Source organism: Polyodon spathula, chromosome 2, assembly GCF_017654505.1.
Source record: "Polyodon spathula isolate WHYD16114869_AA chromosome 2, ASM1765450v1, whole genome shotgun sequence".
Classification (NCBI taxonomy): Eukaryota; Metazoa; Chordata; class Actinopteri; order Acipenseriformes; family Polyodontidae; genus Polyodon; species Polyodon spathula.
This window is the reverse complement of record NC_054535.1, coordinates 38,549,777-38,573,298: the sequence shown is the minus strand read 5'-3', so window position 1 is coordinate 38,573,298 and position 23,522 is coordinate 38,549,777.

Genomic DNA, 23,522 nt, shown 5'->3' with positions numbered 1-23,522 from the left:
ATTAATTGTTTTGCTTTTTTAAATGTGCCAATGTTAAGGCAGACTGACGTTCTAAAGGATGGTGAGACAATGAATTTCACAATGTGCATCATCTCCCCACTGTTTAATGAGTCCTAACCCTTCCCCATCCTCATTTTGGCGGTTTGGGGCTTTGGGTAGAGCAACATAACTGGCCCTGGGAGTTTAGAATAAGGCAAAAGATGCTCTCATTTCTGCCTTTCATTTACTACTAACCAGGCCTGTTTACAGTAACATCTATTTTGTTTTCCTACCTCAGCACCTCTGTTTTATCTGGCCTGCAGTTATTGTCATTTAATAAATGAGTTACAGTGTGCTCAGTGTGCTAACCCAAATGTGTAAAATAAGTGTCAGAATTCTGGAAAAAAATAAAAGTAAGCACCGTAATGAATTTGTAGTCAAAATAATAATAATTAAAAAAAAAAAAACTATAATGCATAAATTCTTTCAAAGCAGCACCGTAATGAATTTGTCCCCCCCCCCCACCACCCCCCTTCCCCCCCCCCCCTTCCTTCCCCCCTCCCCCCGCCCTCCCTCCCGCCCCCCCCCCCCCCTCCCCGTCCCCCCCTCCCCCCCCCCCATCCCCCCCCTCCGCGGTCAAATAATAATAATAAAAAAAAAAAAAAATCATTTAATTATTTAATGAAAGTTTGATGAAACAAAGTCTGCGTGAATTACCAAAATCCTTCCTGAAAATCTTTCCCACAAAAAATTCAAGGAATGTGTTTCTCTCTCTTTAGTATTTTAGTTAACAATTATCTAAACATCTAACAGTTACAAAAGGTGCTATTCACAAGCATTTATATACATGGGTTGAGAAACTTTTATTTTTCTTGCCCTAAGAAACTAACAACAGTTTAGAGCCGTTCTGTGAATATCATATTTTATAACATGAATCCAAAATATTCAGTTTTCCAATATAATTCTTTATGAACATTGAGAGAATTGTATGGTTTATTGGGAAAATTACCTGAGATTGATGATATTGAAAGGTGTGGGTTAACTGCATTGAAACTTGGAGCTATTTAAAAAGATCACATTGTTTTGATTTGGTACAGATAGATTTCCTCCTGTCCTTTTTTCTGGCTTTAGTTAAATCTGCAGTCTAACAGGGTTATAAATTGCAAATTGTAAGTAAATCGTACCCTTTGGATAACATCGCATCCTTGTGAGGGCAATGCCTCCATTTTCATAAGAGACAATTTAACCTTTCCCAAGAAAGTTGTTGTTTACCTTAGCAAATGTGGAGGAATCCATATAAACTCTAATTGAACACAACACTTGAATTCACTGTAATTTTTATACTTTAACAGTATATTTGAATCTCTTCTGTACGTATCAAGTTAACTCCCTTTCCATCTTTTTATCACTTTGGCACTGAAGGTTCAATGGGTGCCCCCTGATCCCATGACCAAGCCAATTTCCTGTTTTACACGCAGGAACTCAGATGTCAATGAGCTACCGACCTCAGGAGGACAAAGACCAGCCCTGCAGGGGTCTGTCTGAGTTCACCAGACGCTTGGCCAATAGGGTCCACTGTAGCACAATGAGGAGAAAAAGTTCCTGCTGGTTTTGCCACCCCAATAAATTGCGAATGGTGGCCTTCAGAAATTGCTTCCACAGGAAGGGAAAATGTGAGAACACATTTAAGGTGTTCTCCTTGAGAGGAGAAAACAGGATGTTGAATTACAGTAAATGACAGTGAAGCTATACATTTTTGACAAATAATTGGTTTGTTTTGTATCATATTACAATGGCAGCTTAACATTTCATGTCGGTCGAACACTTTCAGAAAGACTGTGAAAATATATATACCTATATATATATACACTTTCTTACAAATGTCATATTTGCAAACACTATGATCTGTTTATTGTGGTTAATAGGTTAACAAACCTATTCTACAAATTTATTATCAACAATTTTATGAAAATCAGTTACTCCTGGCAATCTCCCCTTCCATAAAATACTGCACATGCATATTCACAGTCTTGAACATAAAATCTCTAGAACGAGAAGCCCTTCAAAATCAGCAACATTTAATTTAACACATGCAGTTAAAAATAAAATTGCATTGAACGCATTATTTTTGTTATCAAAGTGAAGACATGGTCTAAATTAAGTGGTTAATTGTATGGTATAATTTAAACTTTCAGCATTAACCAGTGGGTTTGGACTGTTAGCATAAGGATCTTTTTTTCTGAAGTTGTTAAAGGAAATGTCACCAAGTTTTGCTCAAATCAATAATGTTTAGATTCTTTTGCTTGAATTTTGCCCATGGAGAGAATTGTTTGAAAATGCAATTTACAACTAGTTTAAAAATGTGCTTCATGTTTCAGAACCTTGAAATTCCCTTGAAGTGTGCAAAGCAAAACAGCAGTTTAGGATTTTCTGATAGACTGGGAAAATCTCCACGATAAGACAAACCCTCACTTTTGTTTGATCTAAATGCAAGAACTACCCCTTAGCCTACAGCTTGTCAACCTCCCATCCAGCTCACAGGCTTTCTGACAGTGTTTGACCTGCATAAAATGTGTCTGCTCAATGTGACTCATCCTGTAGCGTGGTTTAAAGCTTAGAAACAATATTCAAAGCAGTATGCACTTTAATTTAAAGCATATCATTTTAGTTTTATTATTAGCAGTGGTACAGTATTAGTCTTAGTAACTGTAGTAGTCATTATATTGCTGTAAACTAAAATAATAAATTGGGGCAGAGCACACAATAGAAAATAAAAATTAAATGCATTATTTTTTGCTAGTTCATCTGTTAAGCATATTTATATGTTGTTTTCGTTTAAAAACTGGAGGAAAATTGTTTGTTACTGTTATCTGCATAGGATCTGTGCCACTGAAAACAACTTCTAAGTAGCTGTGACAGGCCACCTCCCAAAGAAATTTGTTCTCACAATCTTTTGGGTAGAAATCAGACTCATAACTTCTTGCCACCCTGAGGAATTACAGTTCTCTAACTAATTTGTCCCAATTTAATCTTCAAAAATGTGCTGCTGTTATTAATTCATCAGCCACATTATTATGCATTTGTACAACATGCATAATTCAGTTTCAGAAGAACGTATTTATTTGCTGCATAAAAGTAAATCACTAGCCAGTTCATAAATTAGTGATCAGCCTAAAGAAGCAATCTTTTTTATATAAGTGAAAGAAATTGATACAAGCAGCAGCACTTCACAGGCATAAATCTGAAAAAAATGTCAGGGACAGATCTTATATAAGTTTTAAATATCAAGGCTGCTGTAAGTGTAGCCTACATTTCTGTACCTCTATTTTTGATGCTTTTGGTAGAATATCATTAGATTTTTAAGAGATACTAAATATTCCCAGGCTTGATTGTATATATAGTAATGATGAATAATTTAGATGAGTTGCTGTAATTGAAAGCAATAACTGCTTGCACTTCACATGATCAGCAGGTAGTGAAGTTCAAACACTGAGTAAGCCCAGTGGGCCCAGAATAGGTAAAGCAAAAGGAACTTGAGAATATGTGGTAGTAGTTACAGTAGTTTTAAACCATTATGTAGACCGGGCTTAAATGGAACAGTAATCAGGGCTCGTTTTAAATATACACTGTTGGTCTCATATAGTCTTTTTTTAAATGACACATGGATTTCTGATGTATACAAAAGGTTGCTGTTCTAAAACGAAAAACAAAATACATACACTTTTAAAGATGAGTAAGCACCCTTTATCAGCAAGAATCTTTGCAATATCATGGGCAGTAGTTTACCCACCTGGGAAGACTTTAGTCTCACAAATCTATAATACAACAACCAAGATACTGGAGAGGTCAAGGCCAGTGGTTAACCAGGAATACATATTAATGATTATATACTGGGAATATCCCAATAAAGAATACAGACCAATAGATCACAGTAAATGTTATTTGCAACTATTAAAAACATTAATGAACCTGAGGCACTGCATAATGTATATATTTCTGGTACCTCATGTAATTCCTGGCAACTGCTATCTCTCTGATACTGAAAGCCACAGTTCTTCATTATACTCATTAAACACAGCTCAAATTTAACTAACATCTTCTCCATTGTGTATGCATGGCTGGGCTTCAAAGGGATGCTTGGCAAATGCCAGTATTTCTTTTAGCTCAGCCTTGAAGTAGAGGAACTCTCTTCATGATGCAAATGTTTCTTTGACTGGCTTTTCAAGGTTTAAAAGTATAATTTAAGATCCCTGTCAGATGTAAACCTTGTAATAGAAGATGTAACAAGAAGCAGTCATTCAGTTGAAGATTTAAAGGACAACTCTTGAGCATAGTATAAAAGTCAATAAAGACATTGGCAGAAGTATTGGATTTTTTTTTTTTTTGTCTAACAAACTGAACTCTCTCTCTCTCTCTCTCTCTCTCTCTCTCTCTCTCTCTCTCTCTCTCTCTCTATATATATATATATATATATATATATATATATATATATATATATATATATATATATATATATATATGTGGCCTGTTGTTTACCATGTGTGTGTTCAATACAAAATCCTAATTGTAAAAACAAATTGCTAATTTGTAACAGCCAAGTTCCAAACAAAAAACTAAAGACAATAATGACTCTAAAAATGCTTTAAAATCAAACAACTGTCACATGGGGACTCATGACAATGGTAAGTAATATTTAATAAATAACTAAATAAATGGCTCCCCCTGCCCAGACCACTGCACAAAGAGAGGAGGGACTACAACAGGTAAGAATCAAATATTTGTTTTTTCCCAACACATAATACTGAACAACAACACAGCAGAAATCAATTTTGATTAACACCCACAACAGGGAGGGCTAGGGTCTAATAGAAAAGACAATATAAAACGAACTAATATTTAATACTTTAAAAAGATGCTATTATTCCTAAATACAAATCTCAATTTTACGCTATTCCAAAAAATCTGAAGTTATAATTCTCTGTTCTATTTACATTTGTTCTAGAATTAATTCTGTAACATACAAATTATTATAATTGTATCTAACTAACTAAATACTTGTCCCTATCCAACTACATGCACCAAAAACTATATATATATATATATATATATATATATATATATATATATATATATATATATAGATACAAATTATATTTATCTATATATATATACTTGTGTCCTAAAGACATGTTTTGTCCTATAAAGTGCTTTTGAGATAGACTTGTATGAAAGGGCACTATAAAATACCTTTGACTTGCGTAACGTAATGCATGATACCTAAAACTAAACGCCTCTGTAGCACGTACCTGTACTTTGTTTCTTGAAATGTTCCAAGACCTAAGTACATTTACATCCATATGGTCATGGAAATGATCAGCATTTCGGGAACCAGTTTGTTTTGAATCCTAGAGTTTTGTTTGGACACAAACAGTCCCGGTAGATATAACTAACAAATAGAGCCACTAATCGTCTTTGGTCCTTAAAGGGGGGGGGGGGCCTTGAATTTCCCCAAAAAAAAAAAGGGGGATCAGAGCTGCACACAACGTTTTTTTTTTTCCCCAACAATTCTAATATTTGCCAAGGGGTTTCATCAGATATCTTCTATTTTCTAAATTATTTCCACACTACTCAATTACTTCAAATATATATATATATATATATTCGGATTATTATATAGAATATATGATATATATATATATATCATATATTAAGTAGATTTTATAAGCAGTATTTTCATTTACTGTAGCATTGATATTTTTCTGATTCTGTGAAACAATAACAATCCTAGTCTTTTACAAGTAAATGGTACTTCCTTTGTTTCTCAACCGGTTCTTTATACACTTCTGAACTGTTCCTGTGTTTCTTTTCTGTTCAGTGTGTCCTGTTTACTCCTGCAATCCCCTTGCTGAAATCTCAAAAAACACATCCAACTTCCTGTGGTCCTTGTTCCACTCCTATCTCTAGTTTCAATTGATGCAGAATGGCACGCACCTGTTCCAATTTAAGTCTGGATCCCAGGAAAGACACGTGACTGATTGTGTTCAATTATTAATTAGTGAAACAAACGAAAAAAATAAACACTATGCACACATATTTAAAATTATACATTAATCTAAATAAATCACACAGCAAAACGATATATAAGAGCACATAACTACACACAATAATTGCAAATAACATACCACCCCACACTCAAAATTAATCACTTGTGACACTACTGTAACCTGTCAACCCCACATAACACTGATACGGTAATATGGTATGGTAATACACTGTTGTGTTCTCTGAAAATTTAAATGTACACCATAACTAAAACATGAATTAAAGCAGAATTATAGTTTGCAAATTATTATATATGGCGATGCAATAACATTTATCTTAGTTCAGGACTTAGTTTATTTAATCTGCTACAATCCTTTTAGATCAAAATCTAAAGTCATTTCAAATATCAGTATAGGAACACTGAAAGAGTGCTAACCTAACATGGCAAATCCTTAGTCACCAAATGGGTTTCCATGAACTTGTTCACAGTTATACAAATTCAGTAGTTATAATCTCACAAGCTTTCATAAAGAAGAAAAAAATATCCATGCAAACAAGAAAACATAATGATAACTAAAATTATGTATATATTGTAGCATTTTGGGTTCTTTGGGACAAATATTATACTGAGGCAGGGTTGGACTGAAAGGCTTAAGCCGTTTATTTTTGTAAAATAATTTGAGAAAATAAAAGTCAGGGACTAGGAGTAGAAAAAATGAAATGATTATTGCTGTTAATTCTCTAAACAATCAGACTTCCTCGCTATGACTCAATCCACACACCCTCTCTCTACTCAATCTTACAACATTTACAATTTACATTACCCATCCCTCAAATTTACATCCCTGCCCCCCCCCCCTGAATTACTACAATATTAATAATTGCTGGTATACCTCACCTTCCTTCAAGTACTGAAGAAGTATTGCTATTTTGGTTAGAATCATAGCACTCATTATTATAAAGGATGAAGGTAATCTTTCTCAGGATTTCTTGTGTTAATATTTTTTGCAGTTTTCATCCATCATTACCCTCTGAACCTCCACTTTACATCTTTATGATGCTGTCTTTTTGGTTCAAATAAATGTTTTATGAGAGATGAGGCAAGCGATGTAGCAAAAAGGCTAGAGTAACTTTAGGTCAGAAAGTGAAAAAAGCATCCAAACCGTGTAATTGCTTTTTATTCATGCAGACAAATGAAAAATCTAATGGATTAGAAAAGTAAACTATGACCCTTAAATTCTATATAAGACATCCGATGTCAAACTCATTACAGAGTGCCGCAATAAAGTTCCAGTTAAAAACACAAGGAGTTAAAATTCATATATGTATGTATACATACAAACATACATTACATCCAATTTTATATTGTAGAAATTCATTTTCTGTCCATAAATAAATATGTAAATCACCAAGGAATACCTTGTTTTAATGATTTATTGTATTTGTTTTAATGGCAGTATTTGTATGTCACAGTTTATCTCAATCAACTGAATAGACCTCAGTGAGTTAAACAATGAAAATAAAGACATATTAATTCTTATCAACACACTAATGAAACGTTATTAACAGGGGTTCACTTAACTGGTATGCGTGCAAACTAATAAAGATAAATATTTAAGATTCAAAGACAGTACATTTTTAACAGAAAAGCATTTTTCATAAAGGCAGCGAGGGTGCTCATGCTTGCATGGTGAGCCAATACCTGCCAACCTCCAGATTTTACCTGGTGACTCAGGGTCTAGTCTCTGTCAACGATCTCCTGGAGAGTTCCAATTTAACTACAGTCTCTCCTTGCTAGCGCTATCATTGGCTGCTTCAAGTTTTTATTAAAAAATGGAGAGTGATAGGTGGAACTGCTCCAGTTCATAAGATGAATACTTTTCTTTTTAATGGGCACTTGAAACAACCAATGAGAGCAGGGATCTCTATTAAGCCGTCCATTCAGAGAAGAGGAAATGTAGTTACGAGGAGTGGCATTAAGGAAGCTCGCTCACTCAGAATGGAGTGTGGTAACCAGCGGTGTACCACAGGGATCAGTATTAGGTCCTCTGCTATTCCTAATCTACATTAATGATTTAGATTCTGATTTAAATTAGAACTTGTTAAATTTGCAGACGACACAAAAGTAGGAGGAGTGGCAAACACTGTTGCAGCAGCAAAGGTCATTCAAAATGATCTAGACAAGATTCAGAACTGGGCAGACACATGGCAAAGGACATTTAATAGAGAAAAGTGTAAGGTACTGCACGCAGGAAATAAAAATGTACATTATAAATATCATATGGGAGATATTGAAATTGGAGAAGGAATCTATGAAAAAGACCTAGGAGTTTTTGTTGACTCAGAAATGTCTTCATCTAGACAATGTGGGGAAGCTATAAAAAAGGCTAACAAGATGCTCGGATACATTGTGAAATGTGTTGAATTTAAATCAAGGGAAGTAATGTTAAAACTGTACAATGCACTAGTAAGACCTCATCTTGAATATTGTGTTCAGTTCTGGTCACCTCGCTATAAAAAAGATATTGCTGCTCTAGAAAGAGTGCAAAGAAGAGCGACCAGAATTATTCCGGGTTTAAAAGGCATGTCATATGCAGACAGGCTAAAAGAATTGAATCTGTTCAGTCTTGAACAAAGAAGACTACGTGGCGACCTAATTCAAGCATTCAAAATTCTAAAAGGTATTGACAGTGTCGACCCAAGGGACTTTTTCAGCCTGAAAAAAGAAACAAGGACCAGGGGTCACAAATGGAGTTTAGAAAAAGGGGCATTCAGAACAGAAAATAGGAGACACTTTTTTACACAGATAATTGTGAGGGTCTGGAATCAACTCCCCAGTAATGTTGTTGAAGCTGACACCCTGGGATCCTTCAAGAAGCTGCTTGATGAGATTTTGGGATCAATAAGCTACTAACAACCAAACGAGCAAGATGGGCCGAATGGCCTCCTCTCGTTTGTAAACTTTCTTATGTTCTTATGTTCTTACACTTCGCTTCCCAAACTGAGCAGGGGTGAGAGGAGGTGTTGATGTTTGTAAGCTGTTGCATTTAAATCTGAGTTTTAAAAAAATGCATTTACGTAACCATTTTACTTAAAATAATATATTTTACACCCTTAGTTATATCCTTGTATAAATCCTGTTGTGTCGTCAAGCAAATGTGCTCAACAACAGTGAAGAAGTGTTTGGGTTTTTGCTTTTGAATCCCCAGGGCTGTAATATTGTGGTAGGACATTGAACTAAACAGAGAATGTGGGATCATTTGTTAAAAATAACCAGCAATCCGGACCTACTTAAACATTCAGGTTCAATTGTAGTTGCCCAGATTTAGTCCACTTGATGTGTCTAACTAGTGGATTAAGCAGGTTTAGTCCAGTTCATTGGACTAAAGTTAGTACACCCTAGACATATCAACCCTGTAAGTGTTCACACCAGTGAGACCCCTGCTGAAAAACCTTGGAATTCATGAAAAAAGATTTTTGCAGGGGGGCTAGTTGGGGCGCTCTGGTGCTGGTAACATATCAAGATTTTTACACATGGCTGACCTAGACTTGAGGGCTATGCACACCGGGAACAAAGCAAACGACACCAATATAGCATGCGTATGTAAAAAAAAAACCCACAGCTCTAGTTTGTCATGAACAGAAAATACTGTCTGCTTTTGCTCCTTTTGTGGAGATGAAATAAAATAAACAAAACAAAGAAATGTCTGGGTACACCACAAACTAAAAAAATTATATTTAACAGTGAGTGTTTATATGTGATCTGGTTTAACATGTAAAATATTAAAAAAAGAATACATATACAAATATTTATTTGTAAATACTGAGAACATTTGTTTAATACACTTTTTTTCTTTTATTGATTTTCAGTTTTAATAAAATCTTCAGTTAGTGTGTGAATGGGATTATCATTATTGGTCAACATTATAAAAAAAAAAAAAAAGAAGCATCATTTTACAAAAATACGGAACTAGTGTGTGGCGCTCCCCGTCACTAGAATTAAGGTGAAATAAAGAGAGATAGACATACCATCAATTTCCAATTATATGATATTTGTTCAGGTGACAGGAGTGTCCTTTCTGAATCGACACTGGCTGCCTCCTATGATGTCGTTACTATATAGATACACTTCTAGTTTCCCTCTTACAATTCTTTCTATGATTTTACATGTTATGGAGGTGAGACCAGTATCTCTCATTCACAAAACCGCGGTAAATTACGAAAATATATTTTTAATATATGATAGAAAAGTATAGATTTTAAATATATAGAAATTGGCCCGTTTGATATATATATATATATATATATATATATATATATATATTAGATAATATATATATATAATAATATATATAATATATAATATATATATAAATTCGTATATTTAATGGGATATATATTTAACTTAGTGTAATCCATATATTTATTTTATATGTTGAAAATACATGGTGCACCATATATGTTCATTAGTCTGTAATCCATAAAAAAATAAATATATAGATTACAGACTAAAATATATTTAAAATATATTCCTGTGATAGGATGCTCATGTCACGTGTGTGGGTAGCCGCTGCTTAAGCAATACAGAGAGACATGGGAGGTGGAGTTGAAATGCCAGCACATGATTTATTAATACAAAGGTAAATAAGGGTCATGTGATGTTACCAGCCATGATAACACACAGAGGACACATAAAACAAGCTGTACAAATGGCAAAATAAAACACAGTACAAAAACTACAAATAAAAGGTGCCACACAGGGTGAGCGCTAGCCTGTAAACGAGGCGTCCCACTACAGGATACACTATGTAACCCTCGCTATACATTACATGGGATCACTATCCCCTAAACTAACCTACTGATGAGCTGGTATTCAAACGACGACTCCTGCTGCTTCATAAGGCCTTGGCTGGGCACTGCCTTCAAAGCACCACTTGCAGTTTCAGGGTTGCCACCGGATGTTTTTTTGCTGATGGTCACACAGTTAAGACCCGACCACCTGCTGATTGAGGACCTGTACAGCCAATCACTCGCTGCCCTTCCTCTCAACCAAACCTAGCAGGCAGCATGTCTCAAGCGCCCTTTTAACACACACTGAGGCACCTAGTAAAGTTAGCACCCTTAAGTGATGGTTTTTCAATATCAAATTCCTCCACTGTGGTATTTTGTGACATTAACATTATATTTAAATGACTCAGATGCTGAACTTTTTCCACACGCTAGGTTGCCTGCCCCTGGTTAGTGAATACAGCAGGTGTACAAAGCACATAGTAAACTCACTAAGGTGTAACCATGGAGAGATGCATTGCATGGTCATATCATCCTATTTATGTTTACCCCATCAAAGAGTTGGTTTTCTATTTTTGTTAACCTTTTTGTTAACCTATTTAGCATATAGTAACTCATGAAGGAGTTGTGGTATGTAACAATATTTTACATGTGTGTAGAAAGTTGGTTGTTCTCGACACCTATTGATTTTGTACCTCACAGAGAAGAAAGGCAGGCATCTACTCTGTTTGATATAAAAATTACAGGAATACTGGTAAAGTACAGTACAATTTGCATAATTGAATGCAAATCATTAGTAAGTAGTTTACTATAGTTATTAGCAGAAATAAGCAGCCTACCTCTGCCTCAGTCGCCAATAGATGAACACATTGACTGTCCCAAGACAGTCAATCATATGAAAGCCAGTGGAAACATGAAACTTTTGCAACATGAATAGTTTTTAGAGAGTCAAATCCACAAGGTCCACGTGGAGATATTATATTATATTTCATATAATGTCCTTTTCAGAAAAAATGCTTATTACCTGTTACCTTGTAGTGTTTTTGCTCTTCTTATTTTTTGTTGAATTAAAATACTCATCCACCCCCAGACTTTCATGTGCAGAGTACCTTTCCATTTAGGGAAAAAGAAACAGAGTCACTGGTCTCAAATGTTAGCTGTTTTCTCAGTATTCTGATTGAGAGCCCTGCGGTCAGTATATCTTGCTATTTAAACGTATTTTTTTTTTTCCTCCTGTAATGTGCACTCTAATTCTGGCAGACTGCCACATTCTCAATTTCAGGAATTAACTTTTGTTTTCTCTGACTGTGGTTTGTCTAATAAGAGGGTTTCTTTCAGACAGCCTCAAGGTCTTTTTTATTTCTAAGGAATTGTTCTGTTTTGGGATTTTTTTTTGTTTTCTTTTTTTCTTTAAAAATACATTTCTACTACTATATACAGGCAGCTATATTGTAACCGTGGGCATATAATAGAAGACTAAACAGACTCTTACAAGGTAGACAGCGAGGATACAAAACAAAATGAACCTGGCGCCTGAAAATAAGAAAAACAAACAAAAAAACATAATATAAACACACATTCGACATTCCGGTCTGTACGCACGGGTGCCAACACCGCAGTGATAAGTGCTATGTACCAATGGAAGAGTTTGCATGTGCTCTGCAGAATCAGGTTTGTGGCCGAAAATAATGGCCACAGACAGGGATAAGATAATCTCATTTACCCATGAGCATGACGTCTCCTCTGGTTTTAGCCATAGTGATCTGCAATAGCTGGGTTGAACAGTTATTATATACTTCCAGGTTAATTATTTTCTTTTCTCTTTAATTAATAAGTCGTGTGATAAATAGTTGAAATATTATTCACTATTAACGATATGCCACACCACCAATAGATATCTGAAAAGCTATTTGGGCAAGAGCAGTAAAACATATTTTTAAACAAGCAGGCACCAATTATTTATTTATTTAAATTATTGTATTATATAGCGCCTTTTATACAAATGTACGGTGAAGCACTATACAGTAAATAGCAGAAAAAAAGAACAAACCACAATACATTTGTATTTACAAATCACAGCTTTGTTACATGAGCGTGACACTGTGCTTTAGAGTTTCACTCAAACAAGATGTCACCTGACAACTATGGATTTCTAGGTGCGATTCTCTCGTGTACCTGTTCTAGGTGCACGGAAACCACATTTTCCTAAGCTGTCTTTGAAAACAGCACGAGAATGATAGGCATGGCTAATTTGCATGTTGACCTCCTCCTTTCCCCTTCATTTGCATGGCATCGGGTGAAAAGAGGGTCTTGGAAACTGAGCTAATGGAAACCCAAAATGTATGGGGTCATTTTTCATTTGGCTCGAGTACAATGTCTCGAGAAATTAGAACACACATAGAAACTCCCCCTATGCCTTTGAAACGAAAATCATTTATATTGCAACAAAGCTGGAAATTATATTGAAAGTTTGAAAAAAGGAGTAACGTAGGCATATCTCAGTAGTGAATATAGGTTGTCAAAAAGCACTGTTTTTTGGCTTGTTCAGCAACCATGATGCAAAGAAAAAATTGATTAAAGAAAAAACAACAACAAACAAACAAAAAAAAAACTTGATGATCTGATTAACTTTTCATGTCAAATTTTTGGTTGAGTTGGAATAAAAGCACAGTTTGGGATTCTTGTATTTTGGATTAAGATTTGGTGGACTTTGAAATGATTCATGTCAGATTGGTTTTGAATACAAGTTTAGCTTCAATTCAGGACTGTTGCTTTTTGTACGGTGTTTTAATTGTTAAATGAATAGGATAAAGCAAAGACAGAATACTGCATACACCAGATGAAAAGGTACATGTAATTCTACTTTTACCCACAATCTCATCTCATTAACTTAGACTCCAATAGAGCTTTCACTATATGGACGGTATAAACTCTCACACAATAACCAATACAACACATTTTCTGAATAGGATTAACAGATTACAAAATAAACTTCCAGAAAATACTATTTTATTTTACATGGATGTAAAATCCCTGTACCCCAGTGTTCCCAGGAATTAAACTTTAGAAGCATGCAAAGAGGCGCTGAATAACAAAAAAGAAAAGAACATAATACCTACAGAAGAGCTATTAAGTATGATCAAGACAGTTTTAGGAAATAGTAATTTCACATTTAAGTACATGTTTCAAGCAGAATGATGGCACAGAAATAGGCTCAAAATTAGGCATGCATATTGCAAGCACATATATGGGTAAATGGGAGGATATGTTGTTGGGTAAAGTATACAAGAAACCTTCAGAATACATGAGATATGTAGACATTTTTGGAATATAAACACATGGTGAGGAATCTCTTTTCTAGTTTCATGAATTAACAAATAATATCCATCCTAATATTTTGGTAGATCTAAGGTGGACAAAATCAGAAATTTAATTCTTAGATACCTTGGTGTGACGGGGAACTGCCCCGTCTATATGAATATGTTTGGAACTGGCAGGAAGGGGGTTAAATTTCTCCCTGCCAGAAAAAGATGTGAGAATGTAGCTGGAGCTCTAATTGAATGATTATTGATTAATTGGGCTCCAGCCACAGGGAATAAAAGCCAGGGGAGAGGGCCTGGCTAGAGGTTGTTTTTTCTGTTTGGGAGTTTGTTTTGTGTTGAAGAGTTTTTGTGTTTGGAAGAAAGGAGTGTATTGTTTTAAAAGACTTGGAACCTGACCATTTATTTTGTAAGTTTACTTTGATTATTTGTGTTTGAACTTCTTTTTTTGTTGACCCTTGTGCCTGTTTATTTGATTGTTTTTGTTTAATAAAGAACTTGAATTTTGGCTTTACATTGTCTCTGAGACTCAGTCCTTTGTCATCCTGTCACACTTGGTTAAACTTGATCAAGGATTTATTAAAACAGCTTTACTCAAAACCTACCGATATGTACCAGTACCTACATATCATCTTCACATCCTGTCTATACTAAAATAAAGGGCTTAAGGACTGTGTATAAGGATAAAAAGAATCTGTTCTGATGAAAATTACTACAAAAATCAGAGAAAGGAATTAAATTCATCTTTAAAAAGAGGATATAAAGAACTGATTATTGAGCAAGAACTGAGAAAAGTTGATAAACTCAATAGAAATGGACTAATTGAGTATAATTGAATATAATAAATTAATAAATCAATTAAAAATAAAAACTTAAAGTCTTCATTAGATAAGAATTCACCCCTTTGCTATGACACTCCTAAATAAGCTCAGGTGCAACCAATTTCCTTCAGAATTCACACAATAAGATAATGGAGTCCAGCTGTATGCAATAAAAGTTGGTCACATGATTTCAGATTATACACCTGTCTCTGTAAGGTCCCACAGTTGGGTAATGCATTCAAAGCAAAGATACTACCATGAAGCTTTCAAAATAACTTTGGGAAAGGCACAGATCAGGGGAGGAGTATAAAAAGATTTCAAAGGCATTGACTATCCCTTGGAGCACAGTCAAGTCGATCATTAAGAAGTGGAAGGTATATGGCACCACTCAGAATCTGCTTAAAACAGGCCATCCTCCCAAACTGAGCAACCGGGTAAGAAGGGCATTGGTCAGAGAAGCCACCAAGAGGCCAATGACAACTCTGAAAGACCTACAGCGTTCCATGGCTGAGATGGGAGAAACTGTCCATGTGTCAACAATAGCTCAGGGACTCCACAAATCTTGCCTGTATGGAAAAGCGACAAGAAGGAAGCAATTTCTGAAAAAAGCCCATGTAAAATCCCGCTTGGAATTTGCAAAAAGGCATATCACCCAGGTAACACCATCCCTACTGTGAAACATGGTGGTGGCAGCATCATGCTATGGGGATGCTTTTCATTGTCAGGGACTGGGAAGCTTGTCAGGATAGAGGGCAAAATGGATGGAGCTAAATACAGGTAAATGAGGAAAACCTGCTTCAGTCTGCAAAAGACCTAGACTGGGACAGAGATTCACCTTTCAGTAGGACAATAAAACCTGTCAGAGCACATGTAAGGTATACAAATACATTATGTGAATATATATATTGGTAAAGATAAAATTGAAATCACCAATAAAGAAAAAAAGTAGTCAATCTTCAAAAATATAGTATATTTTGCCAAAAATGTAATAAAATTAAATATGTAGGAGAGACAGGTACAGCAGTATACAAACACATCCAAAATCACCTCTCAAACATAAGAAATACAAAAGTAAATGAACCAGTGGTTCAGCACTACAAAGAACAAGCATAACATGAATGACCTAAAATTCATAGTTTTAGAAAAAAAATTAATTAGACAATGAACAATATAGAAAACTAAAAGAAAAAAAATGGATGAATAAACACAGCACCATGATGCCTGAAGGTTTAAATAGAAAGGAATAATAGATCATTACATCATTAACTACAGCATGTGGTGAATGACATCACAATCACATTAATAGATTTAAATAGAAATACATGAGTGTATTGCCATGACATCCAAAGCTTATATATACATCCAGTGTTTGTTTCCAATACCAAAGTGTTGGGAAGTTGGCTCTTTTGAGCAAATATATATATATATATATATATATATATATATATATATATATATATATATATATATATATATATAATATATATTGTGTTGCATATATATATAATAATAGTTGTGTTGCCATTATACTATAATAATATTTAATAAAACATAATACAATTATTGACTAAGATTTAAGAAAAGAAAAAACATATTAAAAACATATTTTTTTTTTCAGAGGAGGCAATATTCCATTATATACTCCTATCTGCTAATAACCACAGTAATAGCAGTAACAGATGACATGATTTGAGCACAGATTTTAATTGGAGGAGCCCAGAAAGTTTTTTATTCGTCAGAGGAGACAAGCCTCTGTTATAAACTCCTATAAACCACAGTACTAGTAATGGCAGACAACCTTGTTCAATCCCTGGTTTTAATTGGAGGAGCTACTCAAACCCTCCTGCCCCCTGCTGTACTGAATGAAGTGATGCATCATTTGGTTTGGCATCCAATTTTCTGAAGGATATTTTAAAAAGTGACCAGAAAAAAAAAAAAAAACAACCATTGTAACAGTAGAAAAATTGAAATACTTAAACACAGCTATTTATCGTCTTATTAGCCCTTGGGGCTTGTCTTGTGCAGCCATTTTTAAAGGTTGCATGGAGGATAACATTGTTGATCGGCTGATGATGACTCCATTAGCCATGCTAGATTACACAGAAAAACTTTGTATAAAATCTGAAGAGAGGCCACTACCAAAAATGTAAAATTCTAACAAGAACAGGTAATTTAAGAGTGGCTGGTATGAGTGGATTAGCTGACTGGGGTGTAGCCAATAGCCGTCTTGCTGGCTCTGTTTACTTTTCAGTAACTGGTAAGTCGTTCACATGGACAAAGTATGGATTTACAGATTTTAAAAATCTATAAAAGGACAGATCATATGTAGCTCGGCTGGAACTAGCATCCTGTGGTCACGCTGAAACACCAGATTCTGTTAACAGGGGAAACTAGAGGGAACTTAGAGAAATAATTGCTTGCTATGACAAGTTACTTGAACGACTTAATGCTCACATTGAACAAGTAACCATATTTAGTAGGATGTCAAAACATACAGAATTACTTGATTTCATCCATTTTCATTTACTGTACAAGAAAAGACCAAGACATACAATAATGAAGCTCCTTTTTTGCATGGCAGGTTGATGAAACAACAAGTTTGTAGTTGTGCCTCTTCTGACTTAGAAGTCACCGGCCCCACTGGTACAGAATGGTATATAATTATTTTGTTGGTCATTTATTTAAGTTTATCAAATTAAATCTATATGATGTGCTTGATTTTTGTCTGTCTTTCTCCTGCCTTAACAACTTTGTTTAAAAAATATTTTATGTAAGGTATATTAGTGACGTGGTTTTTAAATCGAAATGTTATATTAATGTTGTACACAGTGCATTTTTAAACATACACTGTCAGTGTGTAACAGTTAAGTTTATTAGAATAAACTATAATGGGCTACTGTTTTCTCTTCTCTTTTGGCTAGTGGAGAAAATGTGTTTAACAGCCAAATTGGGGTAAAACGTTAAGAAGATATGAAGTATTGTCAGTCAGAATACAACAATAAGATTCTACTGCTGCTTGCGGCTTAAGGGACTCCAAGCCCTCTGCCTTCCCAGCTATTTTGCATTGCTTTTTAGCAGAACTACCCTGCTACAGCAGGATTTTCATCATTTGTTTCTTATTATGCCAGATAATTAACTAGTTGTTGTTTTGTCAATATCTCTGGTATAGTCAATGTTGTTATGATGATCCAAAGCTGTAATTGCATTTAATGAAAGCCTAATGAGTTAAAGGCTTTTTGTTTACCATTATGCAGTCAAGCTTTAAAAACACCTTCTAGTTCTTACTAGCATTCTTTAATCCATGCCACTGTTAACACCATCATATATTTATGTTGATTTTCAAACCATTTCTATTGAGTTTTCAGCAGTACATGTTAGGGTTTCACAAATATTAGCAAAGTACAAAATATTATATATATATATATATATATATATACACACACACACACACACACACACACACACACACACACACACACACACACACGCAGTGCCCTCGGAAAGTATTGGGATAGCAAGGTCTAACCTGTTATTTTTGCTTTACAGTCAACCAATTTGTATTGGTGATCATGAGAATAATATGAATAATAAGTACAATAATAGATGTTTTATTTTTGGGTAATTCCATGCATACATTTGATCATATTAGAACAAAAACATACTTTGTGTTCAACCCACTTATTCAAGTGATCAAAAGTATTGGGACACATTCACTTTAAGTAACTTTCAGGGTGTAAAAGTCAGTATTTGGCTGTATGAAGTCTGCAACCCACTGAGCTCACCACACTCTTTGTGTAATCATTTGAGATGCTTTGCCAAGCCTTTGCTGCAGCCATTTTGAGTTATTGTCTATTCCTGGGGTGTTCTGACTTCAGTTTTTTCTTCAGCATGTAAAATGCATGCTCAATTGAATTCAACTCTGGAGATTGACTTGGCCAGTCTAAGATTTTCCACTTTTTTCTCCTGATGAACTCCTTGGTTGCATTGGTCGTTTATTTTGGGTCATTGTCATGCTGCATGGTGAAGCGCCACCCAATAAGTAAGGAAACATTTTCTTCTATATAAGAAGACAAAATGTTTCTGTAAACTTCAGAATTCATTCTGATGCTACCATTATTAGTTACATCATCAATAATGATGAGTGAGCCAGTTCCAGAGGTGGCCATGACCAGGAGAGTGGGGCAGCTTCGGTGCTCCCCTCCTAAGGAATGTTCACCTCCCACGCGGAAGCATGTGCACTCCAGATCGCCTAGCGGGATCTCGGAACCTCACAGACCAGATTGGTCATTTTATGGAGGTGGTGATGGGACAACAGTCACTGGTGATGAGTATGTTGTTGGCCCCTGGCACCATGACTGCGCCGGTTCCCCGGCCGTCCCTTCCGACTGTTGAGCCTGAGCCTGAGCCTGAGCTTCAGCCTGAGGCCATCTCAGACTATGAAGAGGACATCTTCTCTCTGCATGCGTCTGGTGACGACGAGCTTGTGCAGGAGGAACCTTCTTGAAACTCGATGGACGAACTGCAACAGGAACCGGAGGTATCTCCAGGACCAGCGTTTGAGGCTTTGGTTGAGCGAGCTGCTCAACGTCTATGGGTGGAATGGCCCAGAGACAAGGAGCCCCAGGCCCCCTGGTTCTCATCGGTTAAGCCAGTACAGGACAGGACACTGCCCCCTTTCCCCGACTTTGTCAGAGAGATCCAGTCTTCCTGGTCCAACCCAGCGTCAGTATGTAGCACGGTGGCTGGAGCGCGGGTTTTTTCTTCCATGCAGGGAGCGGAGGATGCCGGCTTGGCAGCCTTCCCCCCGGTGGACTCCGCCATTGCGGCCCTCGTACAGGCACTGGGCATTGGACCGGCCAAGGACCTACAATGTCCTAACAGACAGTGTCGGACAACAGAGATGCACCTCAAGAAGGCGTGTGCTGCTTGCTCCCAAGCAGCCCAGCTTTCCAATGTGTCGAGCATGCTCTCTGTCTATCAGGCCATCTTTATTAAGGAGCTCCCTGATATGGTCACCGCAGCTCACAGACAAGAGCTGAACAAGGTCTGAGGCAATCACCAGAGTGACCCAACTCACGGCCAGAGCGCAGGACCGATGCTTTGCGGCGCTGGTGGTCACCAGATGGCAACTCTGGCTTTCTCAGGCTAGAGTTCAGGCGCAGGACAAGTCCTCTCTCCTGGAGACCACTATCACTCCTGGCCATATGTTTGGCCCCGCAGAGTAGGAGATGCTTCAGAAAATTCTGAAGACCAGGGAGACATCAAGCCCAGCTGCTTCCACGGAAGCCTGCCTTGCCTGCTAGGGCTTTTCCCCTGTGGTGCTCTAGGGGGAGCGGCAATCACCAGCGACCCAAGGGTCCTGCGACTGCGCCCCCCATGCGGCCTAAGGCTCAGCATCCCTGAAGGACCACAGCAGCCTTTAACCCCTGTCTCCCAGTTAGTATACTGGCAAACCAGCAGCAACGACAGTTGGGTACTCAAGACTATGCGGGCTGGTTACAGCCTTCAGTTCCAGTTAAAAAAAACACAACCCTTTTGGGGGATGATCGTAACTGCAGTGAAGGACCCGCTCCAACATGCGGCTCTCAACACAGAAATCCTGGCACTTCTCTTGAAGCGTGCCATTCGCGAAGTTGATCCCTCCTCTTGCAGGGAGGGGTTCTATTCAAAGTACTTCCTAGTGCCCAAGAAGGTCGACGGGTTCTGCCCTATCTTGGATCTGAGACTTCTGAACAAACAACTTCAGGTGTTAAGTTTCAAGATGCTGATGCTCTGCAATGTCATCTAGGCCATTCGGCCGGGCGATTGGTTTACCACCGTGGACCTGAAGGATGCGTACTTTCACATACCCATCAGGCCCGGGCAAATACCTTCGCTTCGCGTTTCAGGGCAGGTTCTACGAGTACTGCTTACTCCCCTTCGGCCTGTCCTTTGGTCCTCACACCTTTTCCAAGTGCATTGGTGCCATTCTGGAACCCCTGGGGGTTCATGGCATTCGACTGATGAATTATCTAGACGACTGGCTCGCTTGCGCTCAGTCACAGGAGCAAGCCCTGGCACATACTGCATTGGTCACAGACCACCTCCAGCGGCTCAGTCTCCGGATGAACCTGCAAAAGTGCCGCCTCACGCCAATCCAGCAATCGTATTTTCTGGGCCTCCACCTAAACTCGGTGTCTATGAAGGCCACATTAATAACTCAGTTACTGCAATAGAGTCTTGCCTCTCTCTATTCAGGTTGAGAGAGACAGTAAGCCTGCTGCCTTGCAGGCCCTTCCTTTGGGTCTTCTCTACCAAAGGCCTTTTCCAGACCTGGTTTTACTCGTTTGTGCTTCACCTGCAACAAGACAGACAACGCAGGCTGGTGATATCCCAGTCCTGCTGGAGAACCCTGCGCTGGTGGAGGATCCCCTCCAACCTTCGTCAGGGGACAACCATGGGTCCCATCTTCTGGAGGGGAGTAATCACCACAGATGCCTCCAACCACGGCTGGGGCGCAGTCTGGAATGGTGTGGGGACTCAGGGAGTGTGGACGGGGCCTTGGGCCTCAGCCCACATCAATGTCCTGGAACTGAGGGCAGTAGATCTTGCCCTACAGCACTTTATTCCAGTGGTCCGGAATAAACACATGCTGGTGTGGTCAAACAACACCACGGTCGTGGCATATATCAACTGTCAGGGCGGCCTGAGATCTCCGAGCCTTCACCGCATGGCGGTTCGGCTGTTACTGTGGTCGCAGCCCCAGCTGGCTTCTCTTTGAGCAGTCCACTTACCGGGCCAACTCAACCACGTTGCGGATCTCCACTCCAGAGGAGGTCTTTTGGCCTCGGAATGGTGTCTCCACCCCAGGGCAGTGGAACGCATCTGGGAATGGTTCGGCAGAGCAGACGTAGATCTCTTCGCCTCTTGGGAAACTACGCACTGCCCTCTTTGGTTCTCAATGAGAGACCTCGACAGACCCTTAGGAGTCGACGCTCTGACCCACGAGTGGCCTGCATGCCTTCCCACCGATACCACTGCTCCCTTGCCTTCCTAGAGAAGGTCAGCGTAGAGAAAGCTACAGTGCTTCTGGTAGCTCCTCGATTGCCCTGAAGGACCTGGTTTTTGACCCTGGTGCAACTCCTGCACGGCCAACTAAGGCAGATCCCCCTGCGGGCGGATCTCCTCTCTCAGGCCCAGGGCAATCTGTGGCACTCGAACCCCCAGCTGATGCAGCTATGGGTCTGGCCCCTGAACGGGAACGCCTGTCAGCTTTAGGGCTGTCATCGGCAGTTATTGCCACAATTCAGAGAGCGAGAGCTCCCTCTACCAGGTTGCAATACGTGTATAAGTGGCAGTTATTTTAGGACTGGTGTCTGGCCCAGGGCCAGGACTCAGTTACCTGCCCCATGGCAATTATCTTACAGTTTCTCCAGAGACTATTAGATGACGGTAGGTCCCCTTCCACATTGAAGGTGTACCTGGCAGCCATATCTGCTTGTCACACGTGCATAGATGGGTTATCGCCTGGAAACCATTTCCTGGCGTCCCAATTTCTTAAGGGTGCGAGGAGGCTGCATCCTCCCAGGACATCTTGCCTCCCCTCGTGGCACCTTGATGTGGTGCTGGAAGCCCTTACAGAAGCCCTATTTGAGCCACTCCACGCTGTGGACCTGAAGCTCATGTCCTTAAAGACTACGTTTTTGCTGGCTATTGCTTCAGCAAAACGGATGAGTGAGCTGCATGCACTTTCAGTGCACCCTTCTTGCACTCACTTCGCTGGAGACGGGTCTAGAGTCTCCATGCAACCAAACTCGATATTTTTGCCGAAAGTAATATCCCCATTCCACGTGAACGAATCTGTGGAGTTGATGGCATTCCATCCTCCTCCCTTCTCTTCTCTGGGGGACCAACGGTTGCACATGCTCTGCCCGGTGCGTGCATTGAGGTGCTATATTGACCATACAAGGGGTGTCAGACACACTGAACACTTGTTTGTGTGCTATGGTTCTAGGACGCTGGGTCAGGCATTGTCTAAACAGCGCCTGTCCCATTGGATAGCAGACGCCATTGCTCTGGCTTATGAATCTGTTGGCCTTTCCCCTCTGGGGCAATTGAAGGTGCATTCTACCAGGGGTATGGCAACATCCTGGTCCCTCTTTCGAGGTGTCCCAGTGTCTGAAATATGTGCTGCGGCTAGCTGGGCTACGCCACACACATTCATGAGGTTCTAGAGACTGAATGTGCTGGATTCCTCTGCTCCACTCTTTGGAGCTTCGGTCTTGGACTCTATTACACCAGTGGAAGAGACCACTTAGTACGCTCTCCAGCGTTACCCATGTGGTAAGAGTATCCCGGTACGATATCTTACTGTTAAAGACCTTCTGTTCATAGAACATTGTTAGGACATATGTCTTTCAAACCACACGCTGAGGTGTTGTTCCATGTAGATTTTTTACATGTAGACCGATCCTGTCCTTCTGCCGCATGGTCTCCCTTGCGACTGCTTTGGTACCCAGTATCCATTAGTTGATGGCTATTTTCAAATTGAAAGAGAAAGTAAGGTTGCAGATGCAACCCCGGTTCTCTGAAA